General features: G+C 39.9%; 1 protein-coding gene and 1 pseudogene across 4 annotated transcripts in view; both read left to right on the top strand.

Annotated features, from left to right (window-relative positions):
• Positions 1–26,799, top strand: part of BICC1 (BicC family RNA binding protein 1) — a 305,324-nt gene that overhangs the window by 125,603 nt on the left and 152,922 nt on the right. The gene's annotated exons all lie outside the window — the stretch shown is intronic.
• Positions 22,188–26,055, top strand: LOC102999329 (5-hydroxytryptamine receptor 3C-like; annotated as a pseudogene).

The raw sequence follows: 26,799 nt of genomic DNA on the forward strand, positions 1-26,799 counted from the left end.
AGCTTTGAAAACATAATTAAGTTTAATTCGTCTAATGTTGTCAGGAAGGGCAGTCTTTTAAGGAGGAAAAAGAAAAAGCCTTCCATGTAAAGATATTTGAGATCTGATAATATTTCTACCACGTCCTCTTGATTAAAAATTTAAGTGAAAAACAGTGTATAGGTTCTCTCCTTCCATCATTTTGACAGTATAGCATATGTTGAAAACTAGCTTTAATATGCCTATATATATTTTAAGCCAGAGGCAAAGTTACTTTTAAATGTCAATTTTTAGTAACGACGTTCATAGGATAGTATTATGTCTACACTCTAAAAGGTTGAATGTGTGTTGAAACAAAGCATTTGCTTTTTATGGACAGAAAGGGACCCCCCCGCCCCCAACCACTACCCCCCAACACACACACAATTTGTGGTACCTTAGGTCAAGGTGGAGAAGCTGATGATACGTTTTAAAGAGGGTGTGCAATTAGAACCACATTGGCATTTTGGCGGTTATTTATTTTTCCAGGGTGAACGTGCTTTCAGAAATTGCCAGTGGTTGCTAGGCAGACTTCAACAAACACAAAGGACATTACCCAAGCATCCAACCTGGCTGGTTTCTCAATTTGAGTTTTGTGATCCTGGCTGAAAATGTAGTCAACTCTATTACTGTTTGAATTTGGAATACAGAATTTTGCCAGCAGTCACATTGTCATTTGAGTCAGTAGTGAAGTGAGTTTTCTCCCCAGGAGGCCAGGTGACTGACTTGAAGTGAGGGTGTGCTGTCCAAGACTGTGGGCCAGGTCATTTGAACTGCCTCAAAGGTGAAGAGAAACTATATAAAGAAAACAACTCCATCTTGCCAGGAGGAGTGGCCTTTTCCTTTGGTGCTCTCCTTTCTGATGACTGGATTTTCCTGCTGGAGATATGCTGGCTTTTTTTTTTTTTTTTTAATCTCTTTCTTCTGGCAAATGAACAAAATTTTCACACACCCAGGTACACTTAAGTCCTTTACATACACTTAAGTCCTTTACTTAAGCAGCTTTTCTAGATAAATTTGGAGCAATGCCAGTGAAACTGAAGAAATACATGTTTTTCTGGACTAGTGATTAGACGTGCAAAGCTGTTGAAAAGTAATTGTTGAACCATAGGTCTGTACATTTACTTATCTTTGTTTTTGTTTTGCACTGACTCTCCGGGCCAAGAACAGTACTGTGCTATTTACTATGAGATGGAAAATGTAGACCAATTACGAAGGCTAAATGTTTCAAAGACAACACCTTTTAAATGTGTCAATCATGCTGGGGGCAAGATGCTGATAAATATAACTTTCCACTTTCCCAAATAGAGTCAGTATGCACGTTTGGGATGTTTATAAGAATGTGAAATATGAAATTTACCTTTACCTGTAAAAGAAGTATATATGAATAACCCACTGGGCTAAAATTCTCCATAATACACGAACAGAATTAGCTTTACCATGCTTCCTGGTGAGGTATGACTATCATATATCCTTCCAAAAAGCCGTAGGGTCTCGCAGGCTGCCTGCATTGTCTGTTTGGATATCATTACATAGAGGTGAGGCTGTGGCGATTACTGTAAAGATCGACATCCTTCTGCGTATAAACGCTCATTGCTAATAACCCTTTTCAATTTGGCCTCATGTGTCTAGAACATTTTGACTGAGACTCGCATGGTATCTGTGCGCCTCTTGCACAGAACCTCTTAGGAAACTCACAGTGGAAGTAATGGAAGTTCACAATTGTATTTTAGGCCGTGGGAGACACTTCTGTGAAAAATGCAACAGGTAGTGCTGCCTTTGGGAGATACAGGGTCTCTCTTGCCTTGTCTGTTTTAGGGAGTTCACATGTTAGTTTAAAATACAACAGAAAATGTTTCTTTTTATAAGTTTATATTCTATTTGGAGAAATAGCTTTTTCTTTTTTTTTTTCCCCCCCAGTAAAAATGCTATGTACTCGTTGACAGAAAAAAAGAGTGCAGAGAATTACAGAGCAGAAACTAAAGACAAGCCACATTCCTGCCTAAAGATACTACATGCATGTTGGAAGTATCTCTCTAGTCATCTTCCTATCATAGATAAGCCTATATATATAATTTCATTTCATTGTCATTTACTCTGCCAAATAGTCTGTATTGTGTTTTTTATAGTCATCAACTTTTCTTGTTCATAAATATCGGTTTACAGTATCCTGTTTGATGATCATGGAATCACTTAATAATTTTCTCATTAGAATACGAAAATGTTTTATTTAATTAGAAAACTAGCATTAAACGTTGAATATTTGTCTATAGTAACCGTTGAAAGAGAGGATGCCAACTTTCTGCTGTAAGAAGTTTAGTTTATAAAAGCATGGAAAGGATACCGTTTTAGGAAAGAGCAGAAATGTCAAAGTCTCTTTGCTGCTTTAGAGAATCAGAAATCCTTGGCCTTTAGCTTAGTTCAGAAATTTGAAAGAACTTAAAGATCATTCATGAGTTTAGGAAGTATTTTAATACCATAAAATACTAGTTATCTGGAATCCAGAGGAATGCGTCATAGTGGTTATAGTATCAAAGACTGTGAAGGAGTGATTTTTCCCAAGGTGACTTTCCACACTCCTGAAAACCATCATCTTCACCATAATCTGTGTCTTTTGGCTTGTCAGCACTTTGAAAACATAAGACTTTTCCAAGTCACACAACCCTCTTTGGCTGTTCACAACTACTTTTATGTCTTGTTGATGGGGTATAAAGGATTATCCCTCACCATTACAAGAATGTGTGCTTAAGGGATTTGGGGAGTGCCTTCTCAAAAAAAAAAAAAAAAAAAAAAAGAGTGTGTGTGTAATCACGGGAGAGAAGCACAGCTCTGCAAACATGAAACTGGCTGAAGTTTTCTCCAGCTCCCTTTGGTGCTTTGCTTTGACCAGAACTACAGAGAAAAGTTGACAAATGTTGCCATGATTGACTGATTTTATGAAGTGTTGTAAACTGTTCTGAGGACACACTGCATTCAGCAATGTATTTTCCAGAAATCACAACATTTTTTTCCCCCAGCTTTAGGGCACCTTGAGTTCTTTTCCAACTTGATCTAGGGTCTGCATGCCTTATTTTAATTTGAAAAGGTTTTCAGAAATAAACATGGCACAGCCAACTGCATTAAAAAAACACTTTGCTTATTCAGCAAGCCACAAGGACATCTTGAAAGGCGGTGTCATCTCTTTTGACTGAGACCTTCTACAGTAGAACATGGCTGAAGTCATCTGCTGTAGGAGTGTGTGGTACTTGGAGGTTTTAGATGCTCACAATATACAAAAATATCCCAGCGCGCATGTGTGCGTGCACACACACACACACACACACACACACACACACACACACACCCCATGCTACGTCTTTAACTGCTAGAGCGCTGAGGGACAGAATGGCTCATTGTTGTTGGAAATCTCCATTGTCTGAGGATAAAGCTACGTGTTACTCTTGCCTTTCCTCCTACTCAAGATGACCTCTGATCTCTTTGCTTCTCTCTTTCCTTTTTGCTTTTCTTTTTTTCTTGGTAGTTCCACTACACGAGATTTGAGTAGGACCTTTTCCTGTTACCCCACAGTTGGCAACTAGGACTCAGAGTGGAGGGCTCTGTGGCCCTGGCACTCTGAAGAGAGAGTCAGAAGAATTGCCAACACTTGAATCTGTACGCTGCTTCACATTTATTAAGAGGTGGCAGAGACTGCTGTTAATACCAGCAGCCACCATGACAAGCCACCCCTCTTCCCTGCAAACCCCCTACCCAATAAGAAGGTTGGAGTGGGAAGGAAGAGTTAGAGAGTCATTGGGCATGTCGGGCTGGTGGGAAATGGGGGTGGTCCCCATAAAAACAAGATGATCCCTTGGGAGAAGGGTCTTTCCAAGGAAGTCTCTCATAAACATTGGGCATGTCTGCAAGAGGAAGACTAGTGTCTTATTACCTGGTGGCATAACTATGTAAGCAGCAGTCTTGCTGATGTGCCCCAGTGTCTGTGTGAGATTTGAAAAGAGCACTGGGGAGAAACTCTCCCAAAGTTTACTGTGAGTCAGGTTGATACCCCTGAGGGTAGTTGGGCTGGAGAGCTGTCTCTCTGTTCACCCACCCATGAAGCCTGATCGCTAGGTGAGGAGAGCCCAGCATCTAGAGACCACTGGCTATTCTCCTGGTGTCGGTGGGTAAGGGGAGGCATGGAGGATGTTGGTTTTCTCACGTCAAGGAAGTGTGCAGTGGAATCCTCATGGCTGCCTCTTGAAAACTCATATAGACTCCCCACAGGAGAGCCACACCTGCAGACCTTCCCTGAGAGGTTGTCAGCAGCTGGTTAGCATTAGTCAGAGAAGCCCTGGAAAGCAGTGGTGAGAGGATTGCTGATGCACCCAGGTCAGTAAGGAGGCGTTTGCTTTTTCTTTCATCCTTTTTCTCCCCCTAAATAGCTAATCTGCACTGGCATGTGCTGCACACTTTCCATGTGTTATTTCATCTGATCCTCCCAACATGACCCTATGATATAGGTTCTATTATTGTTCATATTTTACATACACAGGAAACTAAGGCACAGAGAGATTTAGTGTCTGGAATTTGGATCGAGGTGGTCCGGCTCCCAAGGCCATGCTATAACCACCATCTTGTCATACCATCTGAGATGAAAAGATGTGACTTTCAGTTTTTTACTGTCACCAGCAGGAAGAAATACATTTTACATCCTGACCCAGTACACACCTACATAAAAATAAATAAATGGAAAAAAGTTAACGAAATAACATTTACATGTAATACAACCTGAATTTTTTCTGTTCTTTTCTGTTTCGTTAAAAAAATGCTAGTTACCACCTACTGAGTAGGTGCTCTGGAGCTTAGAAGAGGTTTGGAGGGAGGAAAGAATAGCGCCCATTCCCTGTGTGCCTTCTTTCTGTAGCTCTCTCCTCTCCTCTCCCCTGTCCACACCACCCGGAGTTTCCTGAGCTGTAAATCTGGCTGGTCACGGAGAGTGGGGTTAACAGAGTTGGTTATGAGAGTGGAGAGTTACACTGCTCTGGACTGAGTTTCTAATACTGAAAGTGACCAGAAATTGATGGATTCTTACCTTCCTGGTAAGAGATGGGGAAGAGGGATTCCAGAGAGCACAGTTGAAAGTAGTGATGTCGGGGTTCATGTTACTGCCCCCGCAATCCGTGATTTCTTTGTGAGCTGGTTATATCAGCCTTTGACTAAACGACAGTGTGAGGGGCTTGCAATTCAAGTAGGATGACCTTGTCCTCTGTGGGTCTTGCCTGTCATCCATGGAATATAGGCTATCCTCTTCTTATTCACTGCTAATGTGGGGCTGTTGGGGTGCTGATTTCAGACCTCTGTCTGTCTATTTTGTATTACTAGCCCAGAGCAGATTTTATTGAAATGACTTATTTTGCTAGTTCAGACTTATTTATGACTGCATTTATTACTTACAGCACATCATATTCATTCATTCCTCCTTGGTTTATAATTTATTTTCAATAAAACTCAGCCTCTTTATATCCTTTTTTAAAATATATCCTTTAAATAAGCTTTTGAAGTCAACCTGGAACTCCCTTTGTTAAAAATAAGTCAAGATGAAAAAATGTCTCGGTAGGAAAAGATGAAACCAATGGCAGTTAGTCCTTGAAAAAGAAGTACAAGTGTTAATGGCAAAACTTCTGTTAGAGTTAATTGAATCATGCTTTCTAGAGACCAAAAAATTACTAGGCTCCCTCTTCACCCCACTCCCAATTTACAAATTACTTCTGGAGGCGATGAAGAATGCCTGCCTTGAACACTTTCCAGGCTAAAATGATTGTGACCAGGCTCTGAGCTTTGTGACCTTAATTGCCCATTTGTCTCAGAGTTGGAGTGGAGGCCAGACTCTTCTCTAAGGGAGGCTTTGGCTTTCTTCACGTGTACTTCTGCACCCCAGTGTGATGGGTTGTTGGTCTCTCCTTTACTTGGCTCTAGGCCATCATCCTGTACTGAGAGTCTATGAGCGGAAAAGAGCCACACACGCCAGTATTGTGGAGGACAGCCACTACATCACAGACGACTTTTGATGAGGAACTGCTGGGGAAATCGCTTACAGATCTCAATACCCGCAACCTTGGTGCTCCTGCCCTGAAAAATTGGCGTACTTCTTAAGCTTTATGGACACTGTTGAGTAGTGTACAAATGTGGTTTCTCTCTTCGCTTGAGGGAAGCAGGGATCAAATTTGCAGCCCAGGACAGTGACCATTCAAGCCCTGTGGTATGAAATTCTGTGTCCCAATCCTTCCCTTGGTTTTATTCTTCTCCCATCCTAGTTTTCCTTCTGGGATTCTCTCGATTCTTCATGGGATACTTTTGTTTCATACGTGCTGTTTAATAAGACACCTCCAGTTCTCATCGTGGATCACGTACATCCGGAGTGCCATTGCCGAGTAAATGTAACATGTGTTTTGAAAGCTTTAACTTTGCTTATCTACTGCCTTAAATAGTGGTTGTAATTGAAAACAAGTTATGGCTCCAAATTTATAGTGGGAGAGCAGGACCACAGCTTTTCTGCAGACCTTGAACTCTTGTTCTAGGTTTGGCAAGGGTAGGTGTGACTAAGATAAAAGTGGATTTTTCTTGAGATAGCAGGATGAAGATGATTGGAAGGTCATCTTAATTACTCAATAGAGTTAGCTGATAGGAGATTTTAAGGAACCATCCACAGGGCCATTCCACATTCAGTAATGAATTGGGACAGAAAGCATATTAAAAAGTCATACTTGGGAATTCTCTAGCAGTCTGGTGGTTGGTACCCTGCGCTTTCACTGCCGAGGGCGCAGGTTTGATCCCTGGTCTGGGAACGAAGATCTTGCAAGCTGTGCAGTGCCAAAGAAAAAAAAAATCATCATACTTAATATCTCAGAAGAAGCGGGTGGAGTGTGAGGTGTTGATCCTGAGAAGCAAGAGAACTGTTAGCCAGTGATGTTACTTTGAGAAGCCGTTTTCCCTTTTCTAAATTAGTCTTCCCCTCTATAAAATGAAGGAGCTAGACAAAACGAACATAACTCTGCCAACTCTAAAGTTCTGTGATTTTCCGAATGCAGTTAAAATAGAACCTTGAAAAGAGCATTCACCATCACAACGTGTGTAAGTAGACATTTGGGAGTCCTGAGATTTGAGGCCCTTAGTGGTGGCTGAATTAACTTTAATCCTCACACCGTCATTGCAGTCTCTTGGCAGAATGATCGGCGTTCAGACCCAGCAGACAGGTGTTTTCCTTATAATTTGGAGTAAAGCAAATGGAAGTAATTGTGTATGCACACACATGCACGCAGCTGTGATTATAAGTTACCAAGAAGGTTACTTACTCATAGTCATATTCTTGGTGAGTTTTGATATGCCCATTGTAGCTATTTTAATAAGCATTGATTGTTCTGACTTGGAATTTTATAGTATCGTCCATTAAAAATGGTCGGTTACATAATGCCTTGCTACCTTCTATAAAGACACACCATTTTAACCTTGGAGGAGACCTTGGAGTCTGCCTTGTTAAACGTTTTTGTTTTATGATTTTGGGGAGAAGGATGTTGAATGTGGTTATTGTCTGGCAGGAGGTAGCTGGTTTTTATTTACTTATTAAAGAACTCTTAAACTTATTCTATATGTTGGGTAGAAGAGGACAAGCATTTTGCCTAGCACATAGTTGGAGCTTAGTAAGTGTTAAGTTTTTTTCCTCCTTTCCTCAAATGAGTGTTTGCTATTAGTGGAAGGCTTTGTAATTTGAAATCTGTACATAGGGAGGCTGAACACAGGTTTCCTTGACAGCCTGTTGCATACACTAGAACATTTGGGCCATGCCAATAAAGATTTTAGCCACTAATACAAGAGACAAACAGGAAGCTAATAGACTAGTCACAGTAGTGCATAGTTACAGCCTTAGAGCTAATCATTGAGTACTTTTAATAAGGTTATTGAAATGTTGTATTTAAAAGGCTGGTTATTCTCTACAATTTGGTGTATATTTAGTCAGGGTGAATGATTTTAATGATTTGTCCTGCTAATAGTAGCTGCCATATTTCATGTAAGAGATTGCATTTTCACTGAGATGGGCAGACACAAACACTTGGCCCCGAGTTTGGGTAAGTAGCCAGAAATAGTTTGGGGATTCATAGAGTTGTCTCCAAAATTCCAGGGGTATTGCATCATCTTCATGGGTCTGGTTAGTTTTCAGTTCTTTTTGAAACTGAGCCCCACTGGTGGGACAGATGCTCTGAGACTCACGCCCACACAAAGATGGTGCACCCCAGAGGCAGTAGCGGAAATTGAAAGCCGTTTTCGTAAGCATTGAACTACGCACTTCTCTTCTGAAGGGTCGCTTTATTTCCGTGAAAACGTCGTTCAGCATTTCTTCAAAGTTTGAACTCAAAACAGTCCAGCATGGAAAACACTGGAGTCCAGCCTTCATTTGCCATCTGTTCAATCCACAGGTCTGTTTGAATCAGGGTACTGTGTATCCTTAACCAAGTGTCACCGCCCCTGCTTTGTTCCAGCAAGTATATGTTTAGCCTGTATAGATTGTGACTTCAGTAAGAAAACATAGTTGTTTAAATCGTAGAAGCCCTAATAAGTTTGGTCTTTCAGAATTCTTAAAGTTCCTTGATCTGAGAATACAACTCTAGAATTCACAACCAGCTGAACGAATTAAAGTAAATGACATCTCCACACACTGCCAGGACTACTTCCAACCTTCAGTTAATTGCAGACGGTTGACTGCATCTGGGTGTGCAGACAATTTATAATCTTGACAACATCTCCACCATGACTTTCCATGTTAGACATTTATCGAACATCTATTGTGAGCTAGACACTAACCCGGGCCTTGGATTTGCCTGTAATTTAAGTGTCTCTGCTTTCTGCGCTAGCCTCACTTTCCAGCCTCTTCAATTTCAGCTTTTGTATACTAATCACATGCTGTTGCCAAATGGGCTGCTAGCTGCTCCCAAATGCAACAGTCTTGCCATTTCATCTACCTGAATGCTCTCCTTCTATCCCTCTTTTTGCCTATTGATGGATTATTCTTGAAAGGCCACCTGCCATGTTTTTTTAGTGAAGTCATCCCTGATCACGGGGAGCTGGAACTGATCCTTACAAATGTGCTATATGCACCATCTATCCCTCCTTGGAGTTTTTGTTTGCATGCAACACTGCATTGCAATATAATAGACATGCTATATCCAGATAAAGGCAGAGGTGGTTGTTTTTGCATTTTTGATATGTTTCAAAGGAACATGCACTGTGGTAATTGTTGTGTCCCAGTAGGAGCTCAGTGTCATTGAATGAATGAACATTCCTGTGATTTAAGTGGCACCCACTTAATGTACACAGTGATTTTGGAGAAGAGTGGGTCTGGGTCCATGAAAGTTACCTTAGTGCTGGAGGATTTCTTGAAAATAAAACAGTTCTGTGTATAAGTTAATTTAAATTTTGGCTTAATTAATATGCTTACAGGATTCAGGATTCGAAACATACAAAAGTGCACATACGAAGTTAAAAGATCTTCAGTCTCTTTTCCCTTCCCAGCATGTAATTAATATTTCCAGTTTTGCAACTTGCCTGTTGTCGTCGTTTAACAATATATCTGGGAACTTATTACAATTGAATGCATAAAGATGACCCTTGTTCTTTCTTCCTGCTGCATGTTACATGTTATTAACGTTATATGGAGGCAGTGTAATTGTTCACCTGTCCCCGACTGGGGAAGCTTTAAGTTGTATACAACTATTTATTGTAACAGAGATGAATTTTCAGGCATTTGCAAAGCTAGAGGAGGAGGGAAAATAAACTAGAAGAAGTATAAGATCTTGAACAAAGAGAAGGGTATTCTTTGAACATAGAGACAATTTTAATAGGTACAGTTTGTTTTATACAAATTCTTTTTTTAGTGAACAAAATAACAAAATTTAAGTTTTTTAAAGAGCCACTTAAAAACCCATTTGGTACAAGTAGCTCTTAGTTGAATATGCTTCTTTTTGTTTCCAATTTAAGTTGATATTTTATTTCCAAGGATTCTATAGGAAAATAATGTTTGTAATAATTTATATCCTTATCTGAGATCAAATTTAGTAATTGTTTTGAGATGTAATAAGCGTTTGAGAGATTAAAGACTTGCTTTCCCATCACTATTAATATTTTACTTACAGTTTTCTTAGTGCTGTCTCTGCTAATAGTAGCCACCTCTTCACTTGTGTTGGAACTTTGCTGCTTAAGATAGGAGGTTACAGTTATTCAGGATTGCTGTCTTAAAGAATAGTTTTCAATATATGGATTATGTTCTGCATATAGACATGTGAGTTTCTGCTAAATATAATAGCTTGAGCAGCAGTATCAACCATTTATTGAGCAATCACTGTGTATCATAGAGTGCTAAGTTGGTGGATTCTCCTAGGAGCATTAAATACTGGCCCTGGATTCTCCCCACCCAAAGATTTAGTTGGTGGAAGGGGAAACTTGGGGTGTTGGGCTTTTTAACAAGCTCCCCAGGGGATTCTTTGTTAATAGAGTAAGTTTCCCTTTTAAATAATGTTGGAACTCCAAAAATGTTGCCAAGAACTCTTGCACTCCTGTCACCTAGATTCCTAGTTGTTAACCTTTTACTGAATTTTCTTCCGTTTTATTAACCTGTCTAATGTAAACTTTTTTTGAAATAATGCTCCATCACCGTTAAATGCTGTGGTGTGTACCTTCCCCAAAGAAGAGCCTTCCCCTACATACTTGCCATATTTGTAATGACCCTGTAGTCTCCTTCCCCCTTCACCACCATGCTTCCCCTTCACTGCCCTCCCCACTCCCTGGGCTGTTAGATTTGCAGTCTATCCCCTTTCCTGCCCCACTTCCTTGGGTGTCAGTGTCACCATGCTGGGAGGGTAAGACAAAGGAAAGTAAGGGAGGATGGGAAGGAATGGAAAAATTGTCTGTCAGCCATCAGGAAATCAACATTTTACATAACCCACTATACAATCCACACACCCTGTTCAAATTTCACCAAACGCCCCAGTAATGTCTATCTTTCCCTTTCTGGTCCAGGATTGTATATATGAACATAGGTTGAATTTAGTTGTCATACGCATCAGTCTTCTTTAGTGTGGAACCCATTTCTACGTCTCTTCCCTGTTTCTCATGCCCTTGACGGGCTATTCATTCTATAGGGAAACCCTCAACTGGGATCACTCAGTGTTTTCCCATGACCGGACTCAGGCCGTGCGTTCTTAGCAGGAATGATGCCAGGCTCTTTAAAGTGTTATCAGGTCAAGAAAGATACTGTCGGTCTGTCCCACCACTGGGGTGGGAACTGTGATCACCTGATGAGGTTGGGGAATGCTGAGTCTGTCCACTGTGCAACCACCATTGTCCCCATTGTATTTAGTTGTATTTTGTGAGGAGGTTTTCCCATATTGTGCCTGTATCCTATTCTTCATCACGTCTCCGCCTGTAAGCCCTAGCATCCATTCATGACTCCTTCCTTTTTAGACTACCACTTGATAGCTGCTGAATGGTGATTATTTATTTTCATGATCCCATCTACATTTATTAGTTGACATTCTGTAAGAGCTTTCTTTTCTTCCTTATCTGTCAATGAATTTATCCATTTAACTTAGTATGGATTTATGAATTCTCATTTTATTCATGGGTTTTACTCTGATAATTTCATTATCCTGATACTCAGATTGTCCCAGATTTGGGATCTTTCACGTTGACCCCTGTGTTCTTTTGACAATTTCCCATCATTCCTTGAGCATTTTCCTACCTTCAGGCACAAAAAGATGTTCCAGGCTTATCTTGTACGTTCCCGACCCTGACCCCAGCCCTTGTTCTTTTGAGTGGAAGATGGTAGCTACAATCATGATCTGGGCATGAGTGGTGCTGTTGTTTCCAGGCCCTCTCAGCAGGCAGAACTAGGAAATATATATGTGTCTACATTCATACACACATGTATATCTATGACTATTTCTATATTTATCTGTCTGTATAACTTTACAAAAATGAGTTTATTCTGTTAGTTCAATTTGTAATCCAATTCCTCGGTATTCTTTCTAGCCTTCCTTCTTCTCCAGAAATTGAGAAAGCTGGCTTCCATTATCCGCAGTTAATTGATTTTATGCCCAATTAATTAATTAATTCTGCTTAATGTAGCCAGTATTCCAGCCGCTCAGAAATCCTCTTTTCTGCCACCGTTGTGCTCCCCCATTCTCCTCTCATCCTGGCAGCCAGGCACGCTGCCACCCATGTCTCTGCATGGCATTCCCTCCCCGTCACGGTCCCACTTCCTCAGATTTCAATATCTTCATGCCAGGAGGGAGGGAAAGGGAATGTAAAGAGAGGACCCCCCCCCCAACCCCTCCGCCGTGATTTCATGTGCTGTCAATGTTGAAAATCACTGTATTTAACACATTGCATACGTTATGTCTGATTTAAATATTTCAAACCATATATTCTTTTCTCATGAAGTAGTTGAGGTTTGAGAGATGTATCTTTGTTATCAGCTTGTCTTTTTCTAATTTCTTCCATAAGTGGAATAGACATAAATTCTTATTAATTGTGAGACTCTAGCAGGGTATTGATAGCTGGATTTTATTCTGATGTTTTTAATTTCCTTTGCGGTAGTAGGATGTGGTTTCCAAAATGGCCTGATCTGGTATATTGGTAGCAACCTGGTACGGTCAATGTTTTTAAGGGGAGAGATGCTTTTCTTTTCTTTTTTTAAAAAATGTTATTGGGGTATAGTTGATTTACAATGTTGTGTTAGTTTCAGGTGTACAGCAAAGTGAATCTGTTATATATATATATACATATATCCACTCTTTTTTTTTAGATTCTGTTCCCATATAGGTCATTACAGAGTATTGAGTAGAGTTCCCTGTGCTGTATAGTAGGTCCTTATTAGTTATCTATTTTATATATAGTAGTGTGTTCATTTTTAGAAAATTTTATTATTATTTTTAAATTTTTAAATTTTTTATTTATTTATTTTTGGCTGCGTTGGGTCTTTGTTGCTGCGCGCGGGCTTTCTCTAGTTGAGGCGAACAGGGGCTACTCTTCGTTGTGGTGCACAGGCTTCTCATTGCGGTGGCTTCTCTTGTTGCAGAGCACAGGCTCTAGGCATGTAGGCTTCAGTAGTTGTGGCACGTGGGCTCAGTAGTTGTGGCTTGCAGGCTCTAGAGTGAAGGCTCAGTAGTTGTGGCGCACGGGCTTAGTTGCTCCGCAGCATGTGGGATCTTCCTGGACCAGGGATCAAACCCATGTCCCCTGCGTTGGTAGGTGGATTCTTAACCACTGCGCCACCGGGGAAGTCCCTAGTAGTGTGTTATTTAAATGTATGACTTTACAAGGGCTTGCATATTGAGCTTGGATTTCTCTCTTAGTCTCTGAAGTTCTCTCATGCTTCTCTCTGCTTCTGCTTTTTCACTAAATTCAGAAGCACTGATATCAAGATGGTCCCATGTCTTTCCTCCCTTCAGTTTAGAAATGGCATTTTAAAGAGGTAACGCATCTCCTAGACCAACCCCATCCCTTTTGGGAAATCTGGAGGGAGAAGTAGTTGGGAGCCAGTGGCCTAGATTATAAAAATCAAAGCCCCAAACCTGATTATAGTCAGAAGAATCCTAGGAGTCATCTAAAGCTAAGTTCCGTTGCTTTGTGATTCATGATGATCTAAGACTTTTCATCTGTTTTTCATTTTCTGCAGATTGTTAAGTTGGTTGCTATTATCGACAGTGTTTAGGTTTAAACAATTAAAATCAAGGTATAGAGTTACCTACGTATGCTGTGTTCAGATTTTGCTCATTTGTTGGCATATATTCATTCTGCAAAAGTTATATGGCGCAAGTTTACTTCAGATGATCTCTTACATAGTGGAAAATATCTGAAGTCAGTTGGAGGGTAACAGAGGACTTTATGTAAAATTTCACTTTTACTTAAAAAATTGGATTAAGTATTATGGAATTTATATGAATTTCAAATCTGATATAATTTAGATTTTAAAATATTAGGCTTTGTAGTAGTATTCATTTGACTAAAGATTAAATTCCATAGCTTGAAGATTTCGTATAGTTATAAATGATGAAGAAATCAAGAAACAAAAGCATAAAAATTAGAGTAGAGTTTGAAGAAAAAAATTGGAAACAAAGAGAACTAAACTTTTAACTTTGAGAACTTGCATATTTTGGAATTCTAAAAAATTGTTAGGAGCAAGGGATAAAAAAAGTTTCGTCCCCTATGTTCTGAATTTCTGTTCGTTGTGTTTTCTCTGTGATGAGGTTCTTTGTGAGACTCATCGTCCTACAGCTCTGTTGTCTTGGTGTGTGGGTGGTCCCTCCAGGCCAAAATGCTGTCCACACAGTGCGTGGAAATAATCTACTAGAAGTGTATAAATGCCCCAATGGCTTGTAAAAAAAATATTAAGATAGTGTTAAAGTATGAACTTTGAAATTTTTTTCTAAAGTTATCTGCATGAATTATGCCACGTAAAATTGCTTCTTCAACAAAAGGATATTCCATTTGATTTTTCTGATTCTGGAAAGTACATTAATTTTTTTATAGGTATATTCCATTTTAAAATGCCTCAATGAAATAAACCTTTTAAGAAGGATTGTCACATGTTTTCCACTAAGGATAAAGAAGGAGGTTAAATATAAGGCTTTTAACTGAAAACGGGAGTAATTTTGTTGTCCTTTAGTTCTTACATTAGAAATAGGAAACCAGAAGTCAGCTGAATCTCCATAGCAATCATCTCTGTTTGTGAGACGAATAACACATTTCAGTCGGGATTTTGGGAAGAATTCTTGAAAAGTGGAAAAAAAGTTAGCCCAAAATATCTGGTGTGTTGACTTGAAATTCAGTCATTGATTATTTTGCATTACAATGAGAAGGTGTGACATGACCACTGATTACTTTTACAGCTTTCCTATTTGAATTCTTATCTGTGGGAACATAGGAAAAGAACGATTTTGTTGATTATACTGCAGTTTCATATGGTTAACTCTAATGTATAATGAATTATGATAAAATACAGGATATTCGTAATGATCTGGTAAGAAGATGGAGAAGATATTAAGAGTTCTGACCGATAAACATTGTCAACACATATGGAAAACCTGGATCATCAGTTACTTTTCCGAAAATTCAAACATGTGCAACTAAAAGAACCTCTTTTTTGTGCAGTGTCTAGAGTACTGCCCGCCCCATTGTAGGTACTCAGTAAGTGTTTGTTGAGTAAATAAATGAAAGATATTTTAATTTGTAAGTTGGTTTTGAAAATTCAATTTATAAGTTTTAGTTAAAAGAACAGTTTCCTTCCCCTCAGCTTCCAGCACCTGACAACCCCTGATCTGTTTCTCTCGCTACAGTTTTGACTTTTTCAGAATGTCATTTAATTAGAATCTTGTGGTATTTAGTCTTATGTCTTCTTTCACTTACAGTAAATCTTGTGAGATTCATCTAGGTGGTTGGGTATATCAGTAGTTTATTGTTTTTGTTCTGAGTCGATGTTTGTTGTATACTTTTTTGTTGTTCATTCACCAGTCCTTAGGCATTTGAGTTGTTTACATTTGATGGCTGTTATAAATGAAGGTTCTATAAAATTCACGTACAGGTCTTTGTGTGGACATATGCTTTTGTTTCTCTTGGGTAAGTGCCTTGGAGTGGAATTGCTGGCTCATATGGTAAGTGTATGTTTCACTTTATCAGAAACTGCCAAATTGTGTTGTAAAGTGGCTGTACGATTTTGGCTTCCCACCATTAATGCATGAGAGTTGCAGTTGTTCCACATCCTTGTCAGCATTTGATATTGTCCATCTTTTTATTTATTTATTTTTGGCTGTGTTGGGTCTTCGTTTCTGTGCGAGGGCTTTCTCTAGTTGCGGCAAGTGGGGGCCCCTCTTCATCGCGGTGCGCGGGCCTCTCACTATCGCGGCCTCTCTTGTTGCGGAGCACAGGCTCCAGACGCTCAGGCTCAGTAGTTGTGGCTCACGGGCCCAGTTGCTCCACAGCATGTGGGATCTTCCCAGACCAGGGCTCAAACCTGTGTCCCCTGCATTGGCAGGCAGATTCTCAACCACTGAGCCACCAGGGAATCCCTGTCCATCTTTCTAATGTTAGCCATTCTAGTGGATACCTTAGTAATTTTTCCTTGTGGATTTATTTACATTTTTCTGATCACCAGTGTTGCCGAGCAGTTTTTCATGTGCTATTGGCCATTCATGTGGCGTCAGTGTCTGTTCAACATTTTGCTAACTTTTTATTGGGTTATTTATTGAGTAGTAAGTGTTCTGGACACAGGCCCTTTGTTGGAGATACGTTTTGTAAACGTTTTTTTCCCAGTCTGTGGCTTTGTTCTGCATTTTAAGCATTTTCATTTGACTCTTTTTATATAATTTTCATCTCTGTAGTAAATCTACCTCCCCCGCTTATGTACACGTTGATCATTTTTTTTTCAGTTAGATCCTTATCATATTTATAACTATTTTAAATACCCTTAAATACTTGATACTTAAGAAAATCTGGGTCATCTTGGAGTCTGGTTCTGTTGACTATGTCATCTACTAACAGTGGCTCTATTTTTTTTCATTTTGTGTCTAGTAATTTTTAAATTGAATGTCAGGTATTGTGTGCTAAAGGACAACGGAGACTGAGGTAAATAATATTAATATCAATAAATGGTAACTTCTCTTTTTCCTTCAGGCCCTTAATGTAGGTGTTTGTGTCAATATTGTCAGTAGTTGAGCTGAATTTGAATTTTGTTGTTGCTATATTTACTATGAGTACAAAACAGGCTTCAAATTTCCCCAGTGGTGGCCTGCTGCTAACTTGAGCTTAGTATGAGGCCTGGGGCACAGGAAGGTTTTCTCAGTGTTCCTGATCCACCTCGATTTTCAGGTCAGTACTGCATACCTGGGCCGCAGGGCGCTCTCTGTGTTCTTGCCTCTTCCCCTGCAGTAAACTGCTGTTGCTTGTTACTTGGTTCAGGTTCACAGTGGGGTAGAGGGTGAGTTGATATTCTCCCTTCTCCCTCAGCCTCAGTTTTAGGCAGGCCCTCTGTGCCTGAGCCTCAGGAAAGGGGCTTTCTCAGTGTTCCTGCCCTCTCATTTTAATTATTTTTGAAATCTGTATGATTAATTTTGATAGTATCTTGTTCCTTCAACATACTTTTGATAAATTCTTTTACATCTTTAAGCATAAATGGTCTATGTCAATTATTATAATATCTGTATTATTTTGGTGGTCTTTTTCTGTAGCTTATTGTTTCTGTTATTCCTCACTACTCATAGGTTTTCCTCTCACATCTTTAGTGATTTTTTTTTTTTGATTGTGAGCTCATGTTTGTTGGAATTTTATCCATGAGATTTTTTTGAAGACTATGTTTAAATCCCTTTGCTCCAAATAGTATTTGTCTCTCTGCCTGGGAGCACAGCCTTAGCCTAAGGCCATTTTAAACTAATTTGTTTTGTTTGTGAATTCTGTCACCAAGGGTGTATGAATATAGACTTGGGTTTAAGAATTCTCAGGGGATAGGGGAGGGAGGGGGCGGGAGGTTGGGGTTAGCAGATGTAAGCTTTTACATGTAGACTGGATAAACAACAAGTTCCTACTGTACAGCACAGAGAACTTTATTCAATATCCTATGATAAATCATGATGGAAAAGAGTATTAAAAAAAGAATGTATATGTGTATAACTGAATCACTTTTGCTGTATAGCAGAAATTAACACAACATTGTAAGTCAGCTATACGTCAAAGAAAAAAAGTGTGAACACTGCTTTATTCTTTCAAAGGAAACAAAATTTAATCAAAATCCTATTTCCAAAACAAAATAAAAATCTAATTTACTAGGGAAAGAAAAAAGAGTGACGAGTCCACGTGAGGTCTGAGGAGTCAAATTTAACAGAGAAACTGCTTATAGGAAACTTGAAAAATGAATTTGAACTGCTAGATGAATACACTCGAGAAAAAAACGCTGTTGATAATGTTTGTTGTACTCTGGTGTTGTGTCTTTGTGCTGGGCAGTGGGAAGTGTGCTGCTTAGAGGGGAGTCCCAGGCACACTGCAGTTCTTAGCTCTGCTGGTCATACAAACAGAACCATGAGCTAAAAGCCACCAGCGGCCTTGGGCTTGGACAAAAGGAAATGCTGTTTTAGATGCAAGCTAGTATATATAGGGTGGATAAACAACAAGGTCCTACTGTACAGCACAGGGAACTATATTCAATATCTTGTGAGAAACCGTAATAGAAAAGAATATGAAAAAGAATATACATATGTATAACTGAGTCACTTTGCTGTACAGCAGAAATTAACACAACATTGTAAAGCAATTATACTTCAATAAAATTAAAAAAAAATTATCGGGGAGACTTTCTCTCTTTTCCCTTGTTCCACCAAGGAAAAGCCAGGCACTCATCACCATGGTCCATCATTAAGGGGGAGTTTTATTTTATTTCAACCTCTGGGGCTTTATGTGAGTGTTTTTGATGTGAACTTTATTTTCTATTCTCTGATCGTGGTGTGTTAAAATCCAGGCTAAAGGCTACCAAGTAATAATGGACATTTCTGTGGCAAATGCTTACTCCAACTTCTGCTTATCTCTTTCTGTATCATTTCTGATCTCTAAAGAATTTCCTTACGTTCTAAAATACATTTTTATTTTTTAAGATGTTTTCTACTTAAATGGCTTTATCTGAGTATCCGGTTTACCTTATTGCTGGAAGTGCAAGTTCTATATGCTATCCTCTCATCCCTCTTGCTGTAGCAGTTGATAAACTGTGTCATAATCATGTAGTTTTGAATCCTTAGCCAAGCACAGAAAAGGTGGGAGGAGGTAGTATAAAGACTTTTCATTCCGTTTATATTCAAGTGTATTTGAGCTGGAGACATCATCAGTATTTATTAGCTGTGTGACACTGGGCAAATTACCTAGTTTTTGAGTCTCTTTCTTTACCTGTTAAATGGGATAGTAATGCCTACCTTTTACAGGACTAAAGACCTGATTAAATGAAGCAACCTACAGAAAACCTCCCACTTGGCGTTTCCCATATTAGGCATTCAAATGTTAACCTCATGCTTCCTCTCAAATACCCAGTGAATTATTCAGTATACGCTTGTTTTTCCCTTGAGTTCCCCTCTGCAAGGAATTTAAAATACAGAAACCTCAGCCATTTGCTCTATTTGCTCCTATTTGCTCCTGTCTTCTCTATTTAATATTTAAGCTCCTTTGACAGATATATTGGAAGTGATAGCTTACTCTCCCTTTTCAATAATGAACTAGAAAGAGAGGTTCACAATTAGGCCAGATGGAAAAATCTCAATTCAGTGCAGCTTGACAGTTTCAAGGAAGGCACAGATGACTACTTGCCAAACTAGGATTTTATTTTCTACCTAATTGCGATGAGTTTTGTACCTCTGTGGATTATAAACAGGATACAGAAGAAACTACTCATTTATTCCCTTTGGCCTTCTAGTTCTTTAAGAGCTAACTCACAAAGAATGACATTTAAATATAGCCTAGACATTACAATTTCTCACTTGCTATTAATGATGCTTCTTTACCAAACTTTTTAAAAAAATTTTTTATTGGAGTATAATTGATTTACAATGTTGTGTTAATTTCAGGTGTACAGAGAAGTGAATCTGTTATACATATATCCACTCTTTTTTAGATTCTTTTCCCATATAGGCCATTACAGTGTATTGAGTAGAGTTCCCTGTGCTATACAGTAGGTCTTTATTAGTTATCTATTTTATATATAGTAGTGTGTATATCTCAATCCCAGTCTCCCAGTTTATCCCTCCCCTCCATTCCCTGGTAACCATAAGTTTATTTTCTACATCTGTAACTCTATTTCTGTTTTGTAGATAAGTTCATTTGTACCTTTTTTTAGATTCCACATATAAGTGATATCATATGATATTTGTCTTTCTCTGACTTACTTCACTCAGTATGACAGTCTCTAGGTCCATCCATGTTGCTGCAAATGGCATTGTTTCGTTCTTTTTTATGGCTAATATTAACATTTCATTGTATATATATACCATATCTTCTTTATCCATTCCTCTGTTGATGGACATTTAGGTTGCTTCCATGTCTACCAAACTTGTTACTGTGAAATCACCATAATGATTTCTTTATTTTTTTGTAGTGAAGATGTGAGGCACTTGAGGGAATTTTATGAAGTCAGTTCTCATTTGTTCACTGTAATCATGAAAAAAATATAGCAAAAAGTGGAAGTAGTTTTAATTTCTCTGTTCATGATGTTTTTTCCTTTAAAAATTAGATGTGTTGTCAAGTATCAAAACTTTTAAGTACTCTTTTAGGGTAGGAGAGCTGTTCCTTTTACTGCCTTCTTGTGGAATGGGTGAAGAAGAGTGAAATGGGACCAAGGCATGGAAGACAGGGTAGAGGTGGAGGAGGGGTTGGGGGGAGAAAGAAGGCTGGGCATCCAGCATCAGTCCCTCAGAAACCAAATTCACCTTTTAACGTAATGGAAATGTTTAGTTGAGTCTTTTTATTTTGCATATGAGAGAATAGAGTGTCAAAGAGGTGACTTATAAATATATAGGATTTATAGCTAGTTGACGACAAAACCAGGAGCGAAGGATACTCCTGACTCACAGCTACATGATCCAAGCAAGCTTTTTAATCTCCCTAAACTTCCTCTTCAAGTGTTAAAGGGGATCACGCCTGCTTTATAAGGTTACATGGCTGAAGTGGAGCTCGTGTGTGTGTTTATGAAGTGCTGATGTATACCAGGTGCTCCATCAATGTTTTTTTCCTTTGTCTCATCTTGACTTACTGTAAATTACTTTTTGGTGTGAACGTAATAAGTAGAAAATTGGCAGTAAGCACAGAATTAAATATTTTATGGTCTTCCACTTTTTAACAAAATGCACAGGGTGCAGACTGGAAGTAAAACTTCTTTTGGAAGATTCCCTGAATCATTTTAGCTTGAGAAAATGGAGTTTTATATCATCTTTAGATGCTCTGATTTCAGTCAGTGCATATTATTGCCTTGGGTCAGGTACACCAATTTATACAAAAAGCTGTTGTAACGACTTTTCCTTGCGTTTTCTTCTGTGAAGTCCTCTTGTTGTGGGCTTCTGATCTTCACCGAATGTCCTTATAAAAGAAAGGGAAGATATCGATAAAGTTTCACACTTCAACTTTCTGCTCAGTGTTTTTCCAGATGAATTCACAGCGCTCTGAGTCTCACCTTTAGGTCTGACCCCCGTCGCAAACAATCTTGACATTTTCCTTTAAGCACAACAGCCTGTACCCCAGTAGCCACATTTGAGCTTTACATGACTTCATTTGCCCTTTTAATGAACACGCATTCCAAGCATTGCATCAGTTTAAATGGCTGGCGTGTGTAACTCGACATTCTCTTGTTTGGGAAAACTCAGTTTTATTGATAACATTGAGTCCTGGTGTTTGTTTACCCCATTTATTGAAAGCACTTTGCTTTGGGCCAGTTTCAGTATGCAAACCAGGACCCATCAACTTGTAAAATAAGATTTCTCTTCCCTCTCTAAAACTGGGGGGGGGGGGGGGGGGGGTGTAACTAGTTCAGTATTTTTCCTGATCAGACCAGAGAAGAATTTACAAACTGAGGACTTGCGACCAGCCTTGTGGTCACTTAGCCATTTCTTTCTCCTTTACTTTAATAATGGGGCTCTAAGAAGAGATAGTGGTTAGATGTTTTCTTGAGGGATTAATAAACCTTTCTTTCGGAGTTTAAAAGGATTATCAAAAGTTTTGTACAGGAAAGGTCCAAGCTGATAGCATGTACAGTAAGGAAAGCTACTTGTCTTATAATATTCCCCAGACTATATGTTAAAAACTTCACTGCTGAAAATGAGCAATACATTATAGTTTCCCAAGCAGTGAGTATGTAATTAAAATACTTATGCTACTAAATGAAAACTCTTTTCCTATATAGTATTGACAGTAGTGCTTGCCACATAAGAAGCTTTCTGTAAGGATTGGTTGAATACATGAATGAGAGTTGATATTGAGTGTTTTAATTTGTTGTTGGTTTTGAAAATACAGTTTGATTAAAAGTTTTAATTAAAAGGATAATTTGAGCTAGGGCTCAAGGTGTGGCCTGTGGTCTGTTAAAGTCAACATCATCACTAAGTCTCCAGAGAAGAGCCTAGGAGAGGAAGATGGAAAGAGGTTGGCTCCACGGGAAGGATTTTTCCTCTGCCTCCTTCTCTACCTGCTGCTTCAAGAGAAAGGAAACACTTTGTCAGTCACTCAGGCTCTGACCAGCACGGTGTAGATCCTGTTGTTTGACAGAAAGCCTTCCATCCGGTCATCAGCTACAGCATCCCACTCGTGTCAACAATCTCCTTCACCCTGTCCACCATCCTGGAAGTGGATGCACAGCTTCAACGGATGACGTCGTTCCTGTGACTAAATATGATCTCATACAATCCATTCATCAGGTGGAACCCAGAGGAATATGAGGGCATCAGGAAGCTCAGCATGGCAACTGAGAGCCTGTGGCTTCTAGATTACCTTCGTTGAGGAGTTCATGGGTGTGGATCAGGTACCTACAGGTCTCATGGTTTATGTCAACGGTGAAGGTCCATCAAATACGAGAAGCCACTGTGAGAGGTCCCCATCTGTAACCTGGACATCTTCTGTTTCCCCTTTGATGAACAGAACTTCACACTCCTCTTCGGCCCTTTCATCTGAACAGGTGGTCATCAAGCACAGGTCCAGCCTCTGCATGATGAACCTTCTGGTGCCTGGTGGTTTTCTGTTTGTCATCAGTGCCTTCAGCTTCTTCCTGTTGGCAGAAAGATGATGACACTTCTCCTGGGCTACACCACCTTTCTGCTCACGATGTATGACTTATTCCTGGCCACTGGCACCCCCTCATCCATGTCTGATTTGTCCTGTCTATCTCAGCTTGCCAGAGACCATGTTCATCACCTACTTGCTGTACCTGGCCCCCACCCATGCCTCGGTAGCTCTATTTTCTGCTTCTGCACTGTACCGGCCCAAGAAAATGCTGCCCTATTGCACCCCAGAAAGGAAATAAGGGTCTAGGTCTCACCCCCGCTCGCCTGCCTGGCCTGAAGGAGCCAGTGGAGTTGGTAGGGAAGGTGCCAGGTACCGGAGAGGCAGAGTTAAGTGGATGCCCTGCATCAACAAGGGCCAGTAGAAATGTGAGACTCAGAAGCAGCACTTGGTGGGCTTGTGGGTGCTGTTGAGCCACATGACGGGTACCCTTCTCTTTCACCTCTCCCTGCTCTTCTCGGCCTCTTGCATCATCATGGTCATTGTCTTCTGGAACACCTCAGCAGGTGTCCACGTGCCAGCCCTAGTCTGGAGCTTCTCTTGCCTCTGGAAACTGGTCAGGCGCTCATGCCTGTCCAGATCCCAGCCCCCAGCCCTGGCAGCCACCTTGTTTTTAACCCAGGCCTTCTATGCAGCTTCAGACCAGGCCTGGATCGTCCTCTGCGCTCTCCAGAAGTCACGTCTTTGCCCCTGCATGCCATCGGCTCCCCTCAGCCAGCCCTGGAGCTCTATCTGGCTCCTCAGGAATCAAGTTCCTGGACTTCTTTTGTTGAATCATCTCCCGTCAACCCTTTTGCAGGGGGGAAAAAAGGGGACAGTTTGACTTTTTTTTTTTTTTTGAAGGTATATTTTTAGTAAAATTTAACTAAGCCTTTAATAATTTTATAGTTACTACTTTTTGCAAAGAATGACCTAGGAATTTTCCTTAAGTAAAACACTTGTGTTTGGTAGTGGAAATTAAGGATATAAGCAGTATTCCTAGGGAAACAGTATAAAAAAAAAAAAAACATTAATGAGTAACACAGTGTGACATTTGGTATGCCAGTGTTAGTTACCTACTTCTTAAATAGGTCCTAAAGACCTACCAATGTATGAAAATAAGAAAACAGTTTCCAGGAACTTCCTTGGTGGCACAGTGGTTGGGAATCTGCCTGCCAGTGCAGGGGACATGGGCTCGAGCCCTGGTCCGGGAAGATCCCACATGCTGCAGAGCAACTAAGCCCCTGTGCCACAACTTTTGAGCCTGCGCTCCGGAGCCCACGAGCCACAACTACTGAGCCCACGTGCCACAACTGCTGAAGACCGCGTGCCTAGAGCCCGTGTTCTGCAACAGAAGCCACTGCAGTGAGAAGCCCGCGCACTGCAACAAAGAGTAGCCCCCGCTCGCCGCAACTAGAGAAAGCCTGTGCAGCAACAAAGACCCAGCACAGCCAAAAATTAAAAAAAAAAAAAAAAAGGAAGAAAATAGTATCCATTAAAATGTTACATAATTCAGAATGACCATTATTTTCCCTGTATTAGCTGGAACTTCCGCAGTTTTTTTCTTGAATTATCATGGTTTCATTGCTTAAAATGCATTACAGTAGTTCTGCTTAACCCTTTTTCTGCGAAGTCCATATTTTGGGCCCTTGATAATGATTTCATATGGCATAAAATATTAATTTTCTTGGTGATTGAATTGGTTACAAATTCCTTAGTAGTCAACATTCATGGATTCACAATAAAAGTGAAGATGTGAAGGAAAGTAAGGAAGAGTACATTTGTCTATATTATTGTAAAATTTTAGTTAATGCTTTTATAGAAATGCATTGTTTGGTTACTTAAGGCTTTTCTACCGTTTTATTATAAAAATACAAAAATGTTGAAAGGATTATGCAGGGAATACCATATACCCACTACTTACATTCTACAGTTTTTAAATATTTGCTTCATCACACATGGATCATCTATCCAGCCTTCTATTTATTCATGAATCCATCTTTTTGCTGCATTTCAGACTGATGTGCAGACAGCACATGCATACCAATAACTGGCATTCAGTATTTGTTCATGGTGTTTTGTTGCTTTCAAATTTAAAATAAATGTAGCATTCACTGTGTTTTGACAGACGTATAATATAAATCCGTGTAACCCAAACTCTTATGAAGATATAAACCGTGACTTGAAAAAGTTTCCTCCTACCCCTTCCCCTCAGCCCACTTGAATATCACACCCCAGCCGTTCTGGAAACCACTCTTCTGAGTTTTTTTTTAAATCAAAGATTAGTATTTTTTTGTTCTAGAACATATCTTGAAACATACAGTATGTACTCTGTGGTGTAAGACTTCTTTCACTTAGCATAATGTTTTGGGGTTTCATCTGTATTGTTACGTATATCAGTAGTTCATTCCTTTTTATTAATAAGTTGTATTACATCGTATGGAACCCACCAAGGTTTATCTATTTCCTGACTGTTTCCCATTTTTGGCTATTATGAGTAAAGCTGCTGAGAACAAGCCATTTACTTGCTGGGTATTTCCATCTGATTAACTCAGGAGCTTAAAAGTTAGTGTATTCAAAATTGAGGTTACCCAACTGTGTCTTCTCCCCAAGTCCCTGTGTCAGTGAGTGGCACCACCCTTCAAAGTGCTGTCCAAGTCATGACCTTGACTGCTTCGTGTCCTTGAGCTCTCACACGTCATCATATACAAAGTCCTGCCAGTACTGCCTTCTTCACATTTACTCACTTTGCCATAGTGCTGAATCACGATCCTGTTGGAAGCCATCACCATTTTCATCCGGGTTGCCAAAGTAACCTAACTAGTTTTCTTGCCACCTCTCTTGGCTCTCCCTCTATTACTTTCTCCAAACTACTGTCAGGGATCTTTGAAAAAGCACACATTAGATCATGTTACTTACGTATTGAAAAATGTCTGGTTGTTTCCCATTGCTCTTAGGATAAAAAAAGTAAAATCCTGACCGTAGTTGGCAAGGCTCTGCAGGATTTGACTCTTGTCTCTTCGCTGGTTCTCACCTTTCTAACCACACTGGGTTTGCACGTCGCACGTGCTTCGCGCCTTAGGCTGTATCCTCCTCTGTCTTGGCTCAGTCTCTCTAATCGGATCATTCCCATTGACCCACAGTTCTGTTCTGGTGTCTCCCATTTTGAAGACAGACAAAAACTGCCTGTATCAGTTGGGATTAGAATTGTCTGTGGCGGCAGAAAATCGAAGCAAAGCAAAATGATCGTTTTTAAAATAAGTTGGAGGATTACGTCTCCTGGAAGAATTGTGTAGCAGGACAGTGCAGGTCTGGGGTGGTACCAGCGCTCCCCCAAGACCTCAGTAAACCAAATCGATTCTCCCTGTACAGTTTCCCACTCCTAGGTTATGGTCTTTTTATCTTCATAATCCAAGTTGGAACTTCAGAAATCACAGTCCAATCAGCAGAATGGAAGAAAGGACAAAAGACGTCCACTCATTGGATGATGAGATTTCTCAGAATCTGCTAACATGTCCCTGGGCAGAACTGAGTTACCTGGCCACACCTATTTTTCAAGGAAGGCAGCTAAAAATCGGAGGTTCTGATTTGGGGAAAGTGGACAACTGGGGTAGGTATTTGCCGTTGCCATACCTCCCTAGACCCCCACATTCCTCTCCAGCCACTGTTGTGTTTTTCTGCTGCTTTTTAGAAACAAAACTTGAAAGAGTTGTCTATTAATGATATTCTACTTCTTCAAAGCCCCTTCTCTTCTCAACTCACCCCAACTCCTGTGCTCACCCTAGTTGGTTGTGTCAAGGTTACCTGTGATCTCGGTGTTTCAAGAATATAAGGAATACGTACAAGTCTTATCTGATGTCATTTCTCAGTAGCTTTCAGTTCTTTTTCCCTTGAAGGACTTTCCCTGTATGTGGCTCAGTCTTGAGCTTTTCATTCATCTTCTGTGACTTCATCGTCTGCCATCCTTCTGGAAACTCGTTATCCTCTTAT

The sequence above is a fragment of the Balaenoptera acutorostrata genome, chromosome 16 (assembly GCF_949987535.1).
Source record: "Balaenoptera acutorostrata chromosome 16, mBalAcu1.1, whole genome shotgun sequence".
In the NCBI taxonomy this organism is placed as follows: domain Eukaryota; kingdom Metazoa; phylum Chordata; class Mammalia; order Artiodactyla; family Balaenopteridae; genus Balaenoptera; species Balaenoptera acutorostrata.